The sequence below is a fragment of the Cricetulus griseus genome, chromosome 4 (assembly GCF_003668045.3).
Source record: "Cricetulus griseus strain 17A/GY chromosome 4, alternate assembly CriGri-PICRH-1.0, whole genome shotgun sequence".
Classification (NCBI taxonomy): domain Eukaryota; kingdom Metazoa; phylum Chordata; class Mammalia; order Rodentia; family Cricetidae; genus Cricetulus; species Cricetulus griseus.
The window spans coordinates 198,524,883-198,539,922 of record NC_048597.1 but is presented as its reverse complement, the minus strand read 5'-3'; the positions used below and the strand labels follow the sequence as shown (position 1 = coordinate 198,539,922).

Here is a 15,040-nt window from a genome sequence, read left to right as displayed (position 1 = left end):
TCTTATTGCTCTAGCTAGAACTTCAAGGACAATATTGAAGAGGTATGGAGAGAGTGGACAGCCTTGTCTTGTACCTGATTTTAGAGGAATTGCATTGACTTTCTCTCCATTTAATTTGATGTTGGCTGTTGGCTTGCTGTATATTGCTTTTATTATGTTGAGGTATGTTCCTGTTATCCCCGATTTCTCCAGGACCTTTATCATGAAGGGATGTTGGATTTTGTCAAAGGCTTTTTCAGCGTCTAGTGAGATGATCATGTGATTTTTTCCCTCAGTCTGTTTATATGGTAGATTACATTGATGGATTTTCATATGTTGAACCATCCTTGCATCCCTGGGATGAAGCCTACTTGATCGGGATGGATGATTTCTCTGATGTGTTCTTGGATTCGATTTGCCAATATTTTATTGAGAATTTTTGCATCAATGTTCATGAGGGATATTGGTCTGTAGTTCTCTTTCTTAGTTGTGTCTTTGTGTGGCTTGGGTATCAAGGTTATTGTGGCCTCATAAAAAGAGTTTGGTAATGACCCTTCTGCTTCTATTGTGTGGAATACTTTGAGGAGAATTGGTATTAGCTGTACTTTGAATTTCTGGTAGAATTCTGCACTGAAGCCATCTGGCCCTGGGCTTTTTTTTGCTTGGGAGACTTCTAATGAATGCTTCAATTTCATTAGAGGTTATATGTCTATTTAAGTTGCTTATCTGTTCTTGATTTAATTTTGGAAAGTGAAATCTGTCTAGAAAATTGTCCATTTCCTTTAGATTTTCAAATTGGGGAATAAAGGATTTCAAAGTATGACCTGATGATTCTCTGGATTTCTTCTGTGTCTGTTGTTATGACCCCCTTTTCATTCCTGATTTTATTAATTTGCATGTTCACTCTTTGTTGTTTGGTAAGTTTGGATAAAGGTTTGTCTATCTTGTTGATTTTCTCGAAGAACCAACTTTTTGTTATATTGATTCTTTGTATTGTTCTCCTAGTTTCCATTTTATTGATTTCAGCCCTCAATTTGATTATTTCCTGGCATCTGCTCCTCCGGGGTGTATTGACTTCTTTGTTTTCTAAAGCTTTCAGTTGTGCTGTTAATTCTTTAGTATCATTATTCTCCTGTTTCTTCATGTGGGCATTTAGCGCTATGAACTTTCCTCTTAGCACTGCTATGTTGTGTCCACATTCTCATTGAATTCTAGGAAATCTTTAATTTCTTTTTTTATTTCTTCCTGGACCCATGAATTGTGCATTTGGGTGTTACTTAATTTCCATGAGTTTGTAAGTTTTCTGTAGCTCTTGTTGTTGTTGAATTCTAATTTTAAAGCATGGTGGTCTGATAAGACACAGGGGGTTATTTCAATTTTTTTGTACTTGTTGAGGTTTGCTATGTTGCCAAGTATATGGTTGATTTTAGAGAAGGTTCAATGTGGCGCTGAGAAGAAGGTAAATTGTTTTGTATTTGGGTGGAATGTTCTATAGATATCTGTTAAGTCCAATTGCGCCATAACTTCTATTAGTTCTTTTGTTTCTTTGTTAAGTTTCTGTCTGGTGTTCCTGTCCAGTGGTGAGAGTGGGGTGTTGAAATCTCCCACTATAAGTGTGTGCAGTTTTATGTGTGATTTGAGTTTTAGTAAAGTTTCTTTTACAAACGTGGATGCCTTTGTATTGGGGGCATAAATATTCAGAATTGAGACTTCATCCTGATGGATTTCTCCTGTGATGAGTAAGAAATAATTTTCCTCATCTCTTTTGACTGATTTTAGTTTAAAGTCCAATTTATTGGCTATTAGGATTGCTACCCGCACTTGTCAATCTGGGTCTATCTTCAGTGAGAAACCTTGACTGAAGGAAGACAAGAGTGGAAATGCAGTGTTGTTTTAATTTACATCTTTAATTCTTCGAGAATTTAATGTGACTACTGTGTTTACGTCATTCTATCCCACCTTTTCCTCAGTCCAATTCATCCCATGTCCACCTTTCAAATATGTGATGTCTTCTATGATAGCTATTATAACCAGATGAGTCCATTTAATGTTGCTTATACCTATGTATGTTTTTGAGTGTTTAGTGCTGTTAGTTTGGGATTAGATCATTTCTGACAGGGTTTACCCCTGGAGAAAATGGGTTCTCCCTCTCTCTCCAACCATTGATTGCCTGTAGCTCTTGGTCTAGGGTGTGGTGGCATATCAGTAGGGGCTGTCATGATGTAGGTGGTATTTGGGGAACTATATTGAGATTTCATGAGCTATATCATTCCTGTCATGTCTAGAAGAAACTAGCTAGCAGCATATGCCCTGTCCCTATGGTTCTTAGAGTCTTTCCACTCCTCTACCAAAATGTTTCCTGAGCCTTAGATATCTAAAGGGTTATCGTGTACATGTACAATTTGGAATCCCACAATTTGTCCTCTGACCTCCATATGCAAACTGAGGCATATCAGTGGTGCCTCCAAAGAGAATACATGTGAAGATTTGTATTTAATCTCCAGTTAGATTATTTTATGTTGCTTTAGGTCCCCTCTGTCTGGAAATGTTACAATTCTGTTCCTCCTATCTCTCCAGGTCTTTCTATGCTTTAATTTCCCTTTAAGGGAAGACAGTTCAGCAGCCACCCCATCATCCGTAATTAGATCTAGTCACATGTACTGAGTCCATGCACTTTTACCCACATCAAGCAAGGATGCTGCATACGCAATAAGCAGTACCATGAGCTGACAGTCACTTTCTGTTCCCCTAGAATTACCTAAACGTGATGACAATGCATTTTCACCAGCGAACCAGGAAAAAACAGCAGCGAAGGTACGGGGGACATTAGACCTTGTCAAAGATAGAAAGGTTACTTTGGTGATGTACATCTCAGTGGATAGGATATCTCACTGAGCGACAAAATGGATCAGGAGCATCATGAGTACAGTATCAAAGCATCCAGTGTCAAGTATCACAGTCTCTGTGCCGGTGCCTTTTCTTCTGGAGGAAATGCTCCCCTTTTGGGTAAAAATTTACCATATTCATCCAGAAGTTAGCAGGCACTTCAGGTTCCCTAGATTTCCCTGCATTCCACAGAGGTCAGTGTGAAGAAAATTTGGTTCATCCAGTGAGGGGATGCTGAGTGGTAAGACCTTTAAAGCATGAAGAGCAGTGTAAATAATTGAGGCCACATTGTAGCAGGGATTAATCTCACAGTCAGGTTATAAAGATGCTCCAGCATGTTGCATGCAGTGTGGCTTAGCGAACACTCAGCAGAGTCCAAACAGACAGTGCTACCTAAACTGGCGTTGGAACCAGCAAAAGTGGGACCTGACAACCAAGGAGCCCCAATTCTTCTGTGATACTGTAATATACTAATATATATATATATATATATATATATATATATTATATATTGCTAATACATAGTATTACCCTTAAAAATTCATCTCCATTTGGCATTACATCATATCAACAGGTGCTCCAAAGACCCTGTCAAACCAAATCTCACCATGACCTAGGCCACAGACAGTTTTCTTTCCTTTACATTTCAGGTGAAGTCTAAAAAACGAAGGCACAGTATGTATTATGGATTCCCTTTCTTAAGAACAGCATCACACACACACACACACACACACACACACACACACACACACACACATATATGGGTTGGGGGGAACAGACAGTGTACACTACCATTCTCTTAGCTAGATGCAGTTCAGGCTGTCCACACAGTTTCAGAGGACATTTGTCACCCACTATGACACCAAGCTGCTTTTCCAGTCTCTTCCTGTTGGGAGCTTACCAGGTTTGACCAGATTAAAAGAGCTTCCTTTTTCCCAAGCTTCACATGACAACTTGGTTTAGATTGACTTGAGTCTGGGTCATCATGGGACATCTGCAAGTATTGGTCCCCTCCCAATTTTGTTCCCTGAAGTTCAGACTCAGTGGCTAAGAGGCAGGTGACAAGTTGAGGGTGATAGAGGAAGGCTCTATTTACTACTCCAGGAGTCCCACAGCTTCTTTTGGAGGAAACTCACACTTTGAACCAGGGTTACAAAGTAGAGCATGTCTCCCTTCCGTTGTCTCTGTCAGGGGAAATGGTCCCTAACACATGAATGTAGCTGTTTTAGTTCCCTTATGTGAAACGTCCCAAGTTTTCATAGCTTCTTAACTTTCTAACTCCCGTTAGGCTACCACACATTGTCCATGAGATGTCTTACATAAGGGGTAGTCGAGGAATGAAGAGTAAGCAACCATTCTCCAGCCTTCTGGAGTAAGCACACCATTTGCCTGGATTCAGATACTCCTGTGTAGTCGGGGTCATCTGGAGTCTCACAGGCCTCACAGGACACTCTGTAATGCCTGTGCTTTCTCCTACAGTATACATTACAAAGATCTGTTTTAGCCTAGTGATTCTCATGGATAGTACTTAGGAAATTCTTAGTGTCCTAGTGAGCACCTGGTGAATGAAGCTCTTGTGGGGGTGTCACTGTGTCCACGTTGCTCTCAGAAGGTACCAGACTCACACAATATGTTCAGTCAGGTTGCTTTTCCTTCTGCATTGTCACATAAATTTTGCCTTTACCTGTCATGTTCATGCAATGCTTCACTGATTGTACACTGTGTTCAGTGATCCTCTTGAACTCACTCTGATGACTATGCCTGGAAACAAGCAACCATATCAAATGTACAAATACACAACAACTGTTAGTTTCCTCTGTTTTTCTGCCATGTGGCTGACATGACTCCATTATAAATGCATTCCCAGTTCTTGACATCTTAAGGAGAATTTTTTGGAAGAAAACCCTCACCCCTCAGGTCGTGGAGGAGCCTCCAGTCTCTGTACATCCTTCTGCAAAGAAAACTGAAGTGAAAACAGAAGAAGGTACTGTGGGAAATCTGTAATTCTCTCCAGTTATGTATAGTGGTTAAAATTATTTTGTTTCACATAGATATCCATGAGAATGTTCACTTTTTTATGCATGGATAATATTCACCTATCTATGTGTCATATATACATATCTTTAGTGTAAATCAGCCACAGAATTTAAGAGTTACTTGTTTCACTTCATGTTCATGAGTGCTTTGCCCACGTGTATGTGTGTATATCACATGCATGCCTCGTGCCTGCAGAAGACGATGCCAATTCTACTGGGCGAGATTTTCAGGCAGTTGTGAGCAGCCATATCTGTGCTGGGAATCAAACCACAGTCCTCTGCAGGAGCAACAAGTGTTCATAACTACTGAGCCACTTCTCTAGCCCCCAACCACAGAATTTAAAATGCATTCAATGTCACCTAGGACTCTCATTCAATAGCATGAACCAGTGGGAAACTGAGGCTCATCTTACATGAATTGGTGTGGTTTTGCTTGGTATAGACAAGAATGGGTGAGCCACCCTCTCTAATATGTTCCCTCACAGATGGGTGATGTAAAAGAATTAGAGCTAATGTTTTTCAAAGTTGATCCATGGCAAACATCCATTTCTCACAATTGAGGGCGAAACTCATGTTAAATAACAGCCTTCCTGATCTGATCCAAATGGCAAGGGTCCTAGGAGTGATCATATTACACACTTCTTCGAGGGTAAGAATATGTGTTTCTTCCATTGTCCGACCTCTTCACTAGGCCTTTGTCTTCTGTCTTAGTCAGGGTGTCTCTTGCTGTGAAGAGATAGCATCACCATGGAAACTCTTACATTGGAAAACTGGACCTGGCTTACAGTTTAGAGGTTTAGTCCATTATCATCATGGCAATGTTGTAGATTAATTTATGATGTGTTACTTTGTTTATGCTCTGGAACATTTGTTTAATGATGCAAATATGTGTTTAGTTAAATAAAATTCACCTGCAGTCAGGAGACTAGGTCAGCAGCTAGCTGACAGGAAGTTGTAGGGAGGAGTCAGGTGGAGAAGGGTTTATAATGAGGAGTGAAAAGAGCACAAGGACTTCTTGGGAGACTTGAAGAGGTGAACTGCTTGCTGTTCAGTGTCTCTGGAAAGCAGGATTCTACCTCAAACTTTGAATCTTGTGTTCTTTATCATGGCTGGGATTTAAATAAGTTTTCTTAGTAGCTTTGAAAGAGTTGGTGCCTGAGGAAATTCCCTCAGGCTTCAGCTCTTTCGGCCTAGATGCTGCTGGTATCGGCAGAGTGGCAGTTGCTGAATAGGATAGCTGTAGCTTTAAAGGCAGCAATAATTAAAAAAGAAAAAATATGGCAGGAAATATGGTGGTATGAAGACTGGGGTTCAGTGTATTTCCTTCTTATTGTTCTCCTTGTTTCCTAGCTTTTCTGGAGTTATGGATTGTGGCCTGGTAATCCTTTTCACTAAGTCTAGAATCCATATATGAGTGAGTACATACCATGTTGTCTTTCTGTGACTGAATTAACTCACTTATGATGGTTTCTTCTAGTTCCATCCATTTACCTATAAATTTCAAGATTCCATTGTTTTTTTGCCACTGAGTAGTACTCCATTATTTAAATGTACCACAGCTTCTCTATCTATTCTTCAGTTGAGTGTCATCTAGGTTGCTTCCAGGTTCTGGCTATTACAATAATGTTGCTATGAACATAGTTGAACAGACATCCTTGTTGTGTGAATGTGCATCCTTTGGGTATATGCCTAAGAGTAGAATTGCTGGATCTTGAGATAGACTGGTTCCATTTTCCTGAGAAACCACCATACTGATTTCCAAAGTGGCTATACAAGTTGGCACTCCCACCAGCAATGGAGAAGTGTTCCCCTTTCTGCACACCCTCTCTAGCATAAACTGTCATTGGTGTTTTTGATTTTAGCCATTCTGACATGTGTAAGATGATACAGTTTTGATTTGCATTCCCCTGATGACTAAGGATTTTGAGCCCTGAATTGTCTTTCAGCCATTTTAGATTCCTCTATTGAGAATTCTCTGTTTAGTTCTGTACCCCACCTTTTAATTGGATTACTTGGTGTTTGGGTGACTAGCTTCCTGAGTTCTTCATATATTTTGGAAATCTGCCTTCTGTCAGATGTGGAGTTGGTGAATATTTTTTCCCGTTCTGTGGGCTGCCATTTTGTCTTCTTGACTATGTCCCTTGCCTTACAGAAGCTTCTCAGTTTCAGGAGGTCCCATTTATTAATTGTTGCTCTCAGTGACTGTGCTCCTGGTGTTACGTTCAGGAAGCAGTCTCCTGTATGAATTCATTCAAAGGTACCTCTCACTTTCTCTTCTAAGAGGTTCAGTGTGGCTGGATTTATTTTGAAGTCTTTGATCCATTTGTACTTAAGTTTTGTGCATGGAGATAGATATGGATCTATCTGCAATCTTCTACATGTCAGCATCCAGTTATGCCAGCACCATTTGTTGAAGATGCTTTCTTTTTTTCATTTTAGCCTCTTTTTCAAAAAATCAGGTGTTCATAGGTGTATGGATTATTATCATGGTCTTCAATTCTATTCCATTGGTCTGCCTGTCTATTTTTGTGCAAATACCAAGCTGTTTTCATTACTATAGTCTATAGTAGAGCTTAAAGTCAGGGATGGTGATGACTCCAGAAGTTTCTTTATTGTACACAATTGTTTTGACTACCCTGGGTTTTTTCCATATAAATGTGAGTATCGTTCATTAATTCACTTTTAAACTAAACTCCCTGCATGTCTGAGTAGGGAAAGGGTTGAGAGAGTAGAACAAAGGAGGGACAGCACTAAGGATGTTTGAAAAGGCTAAATGGAAAACTATAAGATTAAATATATATGTATATATTCATACAAAAATGTAGAATTGGATTTACCCCATACAAGGAATTAGCCCAGAAGCCATTTATATAAGCCTGCTATTTAAGGTAAGCAGTGTTCACTAAGGAAGCATGACACACAGCACCAGAGATTAACAATCATTATGTCTTCCTAGGTAAACAAACTGCCCCTGCTATTAAAGAGATTTTTTGTAGACAGGAAGATTTCGAACCTCATGATGAGGTAAGGTGGCCTTTCTATTACTAAAATGGAAGTGTTGCTGTCTGAATTTTATTTCATAGGAATTTGGTTATTGAATTATGACAGTGTGAGTTATACACCCTATGCTCTGATTTCTGGAATAGTAAAACAGTCCCTTGCCAATGGACACCTTGTGGGAAAGAGCATTTGTGAATGGCACAGTCAGGGAACAGAATAGATGCTATCACCTGTCCCTCTGGGAAACAATGCTTCTTCCTTGGATTAACTATTTTGTGGTTGGTGATGAATTGGGGTTAGAGATACATTATTCATGAAATGAAATGATCATGGGTTTGTTACAGATGTGTCTTATCTTTGTTTTGCCAGCCATTAATGTTGGCAGTGATCACTATGCATCTCAATACTGAGGAAGGAAGATACAGACATGTGCCTCCATGTCACATGATGTTGCCCTTATAATGTTTTTGTTTCTATAATTTCAGGGAGCCTGGGAAGAATACAAAGCCTGTAAGTATTGTTTCACTCCTTGGTGGGAAAAAATGTAAATACTAAGATAGGTATAGTGTCCCTTACTGTCTTCTCTTTGAAAGGCCACCCAACATGTTGTTTCTGGAAGGAACAAAATAGTCAACATGATTTTTTAAAGGTGTTACAGATACCCATTTACAGCTAAGTTTCTGCACAGGCTTCTGTGAGGCTGTGTGCAAAATGAATGCTAGAATTTTGTATGCTTCAATGTCTTGTGATTCTGAATGAGGTGATGGTTTATGGGGGGCATAGTACATACACACCTAAAATGAACTTTATTAGCTCTTCTGGTCTTCATAACATTTGTGCCTGGAGATTGTTATAACCCCTGCTTCAGAACAAAAATGAAGAAACCCTGATTAAAAATCATTCTCAGAAATTTAAAACATGAATGTATCTGGGCAACCCAATGTTCTTGCTTCCATGGCTGAGCCTTAAATTCACTTAAGAAAATCTGAGAAGCATTATCAGCAGGACTGAGAGTTTATCATGTGGTTCGGTGATGGGGAACATCCTTCTCTGTATATGTTTGTCTTATTGGTTGATAAATAAAGCACTGTTCAGCCAATGAGGCAGAAAGATAGGTGGGACTAGGAGTTGAGGAGGATTCTGGGAATTGTAGTAAGGAAGTATTGTGACCCAGGCAGGAAGTGACATAGCAGGCAGACTCAGACCATAAGCAGGGACAAGCAGAAGACCCTTTCTACCTCCTCCTCTTTGTGGAGCCTCCATGTGATCCCAGGAAGACAGGATGCATTCTGCTGGCATCCTCCATAATTCTTATAAAATATGAAGATTAGTAGTTATGGTTGATAATTAAGACTGAATAAGCATTGGAATTCACTTGTGGAGAAGGAGGAGGGATGAGCAAAGGAGCCAAGACAGGGCTAGAGAAACCTGCAGAAACAATTGACCTGACCTACTGATAGAATGGAGACCCTAGTCATAAAGCTGGGGAAACAGCATTGGACCAAACCAAGCCCTCTGAATGTGGGTACCAGCTAGGAGCCCAAGGCAGTCTATGGGACCTCTAAAAGTGGAGCCAGTGTTTATCCCTAGAGCAAAAATGGATTTGCAAGTCCATTCCCAATGGAGGGATACTATTGCAGCCCAGATACAGCAAGGAGGGCCTAGGCCCTCCCCTAAACAATGTGACAGACTTTGAAATTCCTTGGTGGAGGGCCTCACTATCCCTGGGGAGGAGTTGGAGAGGGTGTTAGGGGCGGTTGAGTGGGGAACATTGGAAGATGGGAGGGCAAGGGAATGGGGGGATGGATATGTAAATATGAGTAGTAATTCAAGAATTTAAATTAAAAAAAAAGACTGAGTTAGCATATAAGCAATCCTAGTCATTGGCCAGCGGCATTGTACCTAATATAAGTCTCTGTGTGTTGTTATGGGCAACCATGTGTCGAGGGGCTCCGACAACTGGCAGAAAGACTTATCATTGCATAATGGTGTCAGGACATGGATTTATGAACTTCCACATTAAACTTCACAAAAGCTTAAAAAGGGATTTTAGAATCAAAGGAACAGAGACAAGCATAACGTCTTTGTAGCATCCATTTTCTGTGGGAACACAAGGAAATACTCTTTTCCCAAGTGACCTGTCTTTATTTTTAAATTTATTTTATTTATTTTAAAAATAAAAATATGATCTTTACCAGAACACAGTCCTTCTGTGTGTGTTTAAGTTATTGATTGTTGAATAAAGTACCGTTGGCCAATAGAGGAGCAAGTTAGGCAGGACTAGGAGTCGAGGAGGATTCTGAGAAATGTAGTAGAGAACAGGAATCATCAAGTGAGCCTGGGAAGACAGGATACTTGCCACCAGCATCCGCTAAGACAAGTTTATAAAATAAATAGATTAATAATTATGGTTGATATTTAAGACAGAGATAACAAATAAGAAATCCTAGTCATTGGCCAGCAGCATTGTACCTAATGTAAGTCTCTGTGTGTTACTTGGGATTTAACATGGCAGTGGGCAGGACACGGGTGGCTGGCGGAAAGACTTATAGTTACAGTCCAGAAATGCTGCCCATCCATGGCAAGTTGCCGCCATGCCCTGTTAACTATATACATAAACTCAGCCGTTTCCACAGATGCTTGAAGTCACTCATGAAAAGTCCAAAGATACCCTGATGTATCTGGTCATTCCACACAGACCTTTAGAGTTAAAAGCAATCGTGAAAGACAAGGTGACTTACTTCCGTAGATTTTGGACTCATGTATTAGAAGCTGGCCCAAAACATTAAAAATTACTGAAGCTTTATAATACACTTTCTAATAGCACTGTGAACAATAAGATTTCCCAGTCTAGCTTTTCAATAACCAAAGAAAGACTTAGTTGAGCAGCCTGTGCAGTTCTGAGAAACACTTGTTGGTAACATGCAGCAGGTGTTAACAATTATACATACTGAGCTTTAAATTAACATTTTATTTTTTGAAATTATCTTGTTTTCCTCTTTCCTCCCTCTGACTATTCCCATGCCCCACCCCTTTCTCCTTCCTTTTCTCTACTTACAGATTGTAGTTGTGTGTCTGTGTGTGTGTGTGTGTGTGTGTGTGTGTATTTAAATGTATAGATACAATCCACTCATTCCATATAGCATTATTTGTATTAGGAGATTTCAGAGCTGAACAATTGTTGTTGGAATACCAGTTGGGCAGTTTCCTGTGGAAGAGGATTTTCTTCCACTCTCCAAAGTTTTTTGGTTGCAGGACTACTGTTATTGATGGATCAATTCAGGCTGGGCACCCCACAATCACTTGTTCTCTGCATTTTTATTGGTTGTAGTTTTCTGTTATGATCTCATTCTGTTGCAAAGAGAAATTGTTTTTGTTTGATGGTATCTGTGAGTATAAGGATACACATTTAGAGTACAGTTAGAGCCACCCGGCTCTAATTGTAGATGCCTTTAATCCCAGCACTCAGCAGGTAGAAGCAGGTGGATCTCTGTGAGTTCGAGGCCAGCCTGGTCTACAGAGTGAGTTCCAGGACAGCCTCCAACGCTATAGAGAAACCCTGTCTGAAAAAACCAAAACAAACAAAAAATAGAATACAGTTAGAAATTATGCTGCTTTCATGTTTTTTTTTTCTGAAACAGAGACACATTTATCCCAGACTGGCCTCTATCTCACTATATGTTTGAAGCTGATCTTGAACTCCTCAGTGCTGGTATTATATGTATATGCCACAAAGTGTGGATCAGTTAAATTTATTTTATATTGTTTAAAGTGGCTCTAATGAAGGAACAAGGATCTTAAGTCTCATATTGTTCATTTTTTTCTTTTCTGGAACATCTTCCTACACTAGAGGATGGCCCAGCAGCAGCCCCATCTGTCTCCATACACTCTGTGCACATTGAGACTGTTCCTTGAGTGTTTTATGATCATTAGTAGCCAACATCCTTACAGTTACTCTGTTTTCTCCTAGATTTCCCAAAGGGTGTACATGTTCGAGAGTCTAGACAAACCGTAAGAATGCCTCTGTATGTCTTCTATAGAAATACAGCTCTATTTGGGTTCCATGTCTATTATTCTTTGAAAGAGAGTTTCTTTTGTGGAGTTCGGGGATTTTCTGGTGTTACTGGCATCACCACATCCATTAAAATTGAATCACAGAAGCAGTTTCCTCAGAAATGTCTTTCCCTACTCTCTTAAGGACTGTGTGCTTGCAGTGTTAAAGGACTTGGAAAGTGCAAGGCAGGAAAAGCTCTTTCATCTCTACCAGTGTCATTCCCATCACCAGTAGGGCTATATGCCCATTGTTCCCCAGTCACTCAGCAAAAGCGAGACCATTGTAAAGTATACAGAATAGCCCGATCCTGAAAATGCTTTCTTTTTTATTATTGCAGACGGCTTCTACACTAATAGGAAGTTGTAAGTACCTGAGACCCTCCTTTGTTCAGGAAATTCTTAGTGTTTAATTCCTAAGAAGCCTGACTCAGGATTCTTATTGGGAAGAAGGGGTAAAGGTTAAATGAGAGAAAATGAGTCTGTAATAGAGACTCCATGGAAAATCCCAAGAAGAACTGGGGTTAATTTTGTGTGAGCTGGTGTGGCTTCGCCTGGTATACTCTGTTCTGATGTAATTGCAGATATAGCCGAGGTGGGAGACACAGATGTTGAAAAGCAGCAGAACATTGATAGTACAGAGACTTTTCCCGGTAAGTAACAGCATGTCCAGTTGGAATCTATAGGAGAAGACCCAGGAAACAATCGGGTTGTACCTTCTGCTTAGCAGGCTGAGGCAGTAGGAAAGGTATTGGCGAGATGGAGATTTATATGTTTCTCCTTCCATGCATAATGGTAAAGAGGGGGTAGAAGCAAAGCACACCAAACCCCACTGTCAATTAAAATGAGCTGGGGGAGTTGGAGCAATGTCTCTTTGATTAAGAGCACTGACTGCAATAACAGAGGACCATATCTGAGTCCCAGCACCCATATGGTTGTTCACAATCATGTATAACTCAGTTGCAGGGTATGTGGTGTCCTCTTCTTGTCTTGGCTGGCACTGCATGCATGTGATATATAGGCATTCATATGCAAGCAATACAGATTAAATAAACTTAAAAATAAAAATATGGGCCATGTGTTGGTGGCGCACGCCTTTAATTCCCAGCAACCACATGGTAGCTCACAACCCTCCCTTATAAGATCTGGTGCCCTCTTCTGGTGTGCAGATATATATGGAAGCAGAATGTTGTATACAAAATAAATAAATAAAATCTTTTAAAAATGAAAAAAATAATAAAAATATGGCCAGAACACTTGTCCTTCCTGCCTCTGTCACTGCCAAAGCTCCTAGCCTTTGGTTGTAGTTAGTAGTTCTCCTTGGAAACTGTGTGTATTGTGATGTATCCTGGAAAAGGGTGTACATCTGAAGCTCACTTGTGATTGGTGACTTGTGACTAAAGTAACTGTCAGTGTAGACATCTCTCTATAGTCAATGTCATAAACCTGAGTACAAAGGACTAGTAGTGTGGACCCAATAATGCAGAAGAAGCAAACCCTCTTCTGGCTGGTCCTGTGAGACTTCTAGCTATAAATCTATGTGTCTATTCAGTCTTTCTATAAAGTGAACTCTATGGGTAGATGCAGCACCTTCTGTAATCAACAAGGAACCAGTGGAAAGGTTAGGCTTATCTAGTGTGAGCTAATGTGGCTGTATCTTCTATGAACAGAAGTAAATGAGCCACTCTGATTACTTTCTTCCAGATGCTTTTGAAGTGCAGCACTGGGAGCTGAGAAAGATATCAAGTACTATAAATCCTGGTAGGTAACTGCATTGCATTCTGGGTGTACTCTGTCATGTGGGCAACGTGTCAGTTAGGATGGGGACAAAGGGAAGGATGTATGTGAACTCATTTCCAGCCTGTGCTCCTCACACTAGACTGATTGTTAGGCCAATATGTCTATAGAAATGAAGGAGCCCACTTAAATAGCCACACTATTTGCCCAGTGTTCTATCCTTTACCCAGAGCCTTCCCCACCCTCTTCCCTATTTCCTGGGTGGAATGGTCTCTGTACTTTATGCCTAGTAATTCGTAAACCTGTGCCCCTACTACTTTGTTCATGATTCTGCATACTGGGTTGCATTGCCCACATGCTGTGACCAAACCTGAACATGATTTCCTGGATTCATTCCTGTTTGGCGCCTAAATGTATTCAGTTGTCTACCCCTTCGCTTGAAATGTGGACTCAGCTTAGTCCTTTACAAAGTTCATGAGACAACCAAAATCCAAATTGGAACTGTATGCAATGGCACATTGCCCAGGAAGATGCAGTTGAGTCTTAATAGGTCATCTGATTCACACATTTTCTTGTGGAGAAGAGGTGAAGGGTTGCTCTTGCCTAGCTGAGGAAAACATGGGAGCTGAACAGTGTGAACAGGAATGCTAAGCACAACACAGTTAGCAAACAAAGCTTTGTTTGTGGTGTGAAATGAGACCCAATGGGGGCATCCACAAGTTACAAACACCAAAACAGCCCATAGAAAATTGTCCCAAACAATGTTGATAGCATGAAGGGTGCTACGTGTGGTAGCAGTCACTTACCTAGGATGGTCAACTTGATCCCTGAAAGAAATACCCAACAACATACTGTAGCTTTGTGCTACATCTTCTTCCCTATTCTGACCTATTCCTACTCTATCCCTAGTAGTCAATGTATTGTACATATCCCCACCTAAATCTTCAGATGAAGATAATAAAAGCATAAGGAAGAAGAAGAGGAGGAAGAAGAGGAGAAAGCGCTACTTTTGAAAAACAGTCTTCAATGTTGCCCCAGTGAGTACTGCATACCCAGAGGCTTCATGAAAGTAAAGGGGCAGGGGAACAGAGAAACAGAGACAGAGCCGAACAGTCTGAGCCTCCAGTTCACTTGATAGCAGAGCTTCACCACAGTAAGGAATTGCTATATCAAAGGCTTGTTCAGTTGTCAGGGGATATTGGGAGTAGAGACCTTGCTATAGGAGAGGATATGTCAGACTGCTCCATTTATTTAATGAATCCAGCATCTTGGTGGCAGCATTCACCCACCCTCCACTTAGTCTGTCTGTGACCTTCAGTGCAGGAACCTGGGGGCAATACTGTTGAAGAGGG

The 15,040-nt window shown here is 40.5% G+C and overlaps 1 long non-coding RNA gene across 1 annotated transcript; it reads left to right on the top strand.

The window, feature by feature from the left end:
• Positions 1-12,428: 12,428 nt before the first annotated feature.
• Positions 12,429-14,728, top strand: LOC118238679. Its single transcript, XR_004769581.1, has 3 exons — positions 12,429-12,604; positions 13,656-13,712; positions 14,598-14,728. It is a non-coding gene; the product is annotated as an uncharacterized LOC118238679 (long non-coding RNA).
• The last annotated feature ends 312 nt before the right edge of the window (positions 14,729-15,040 follow it).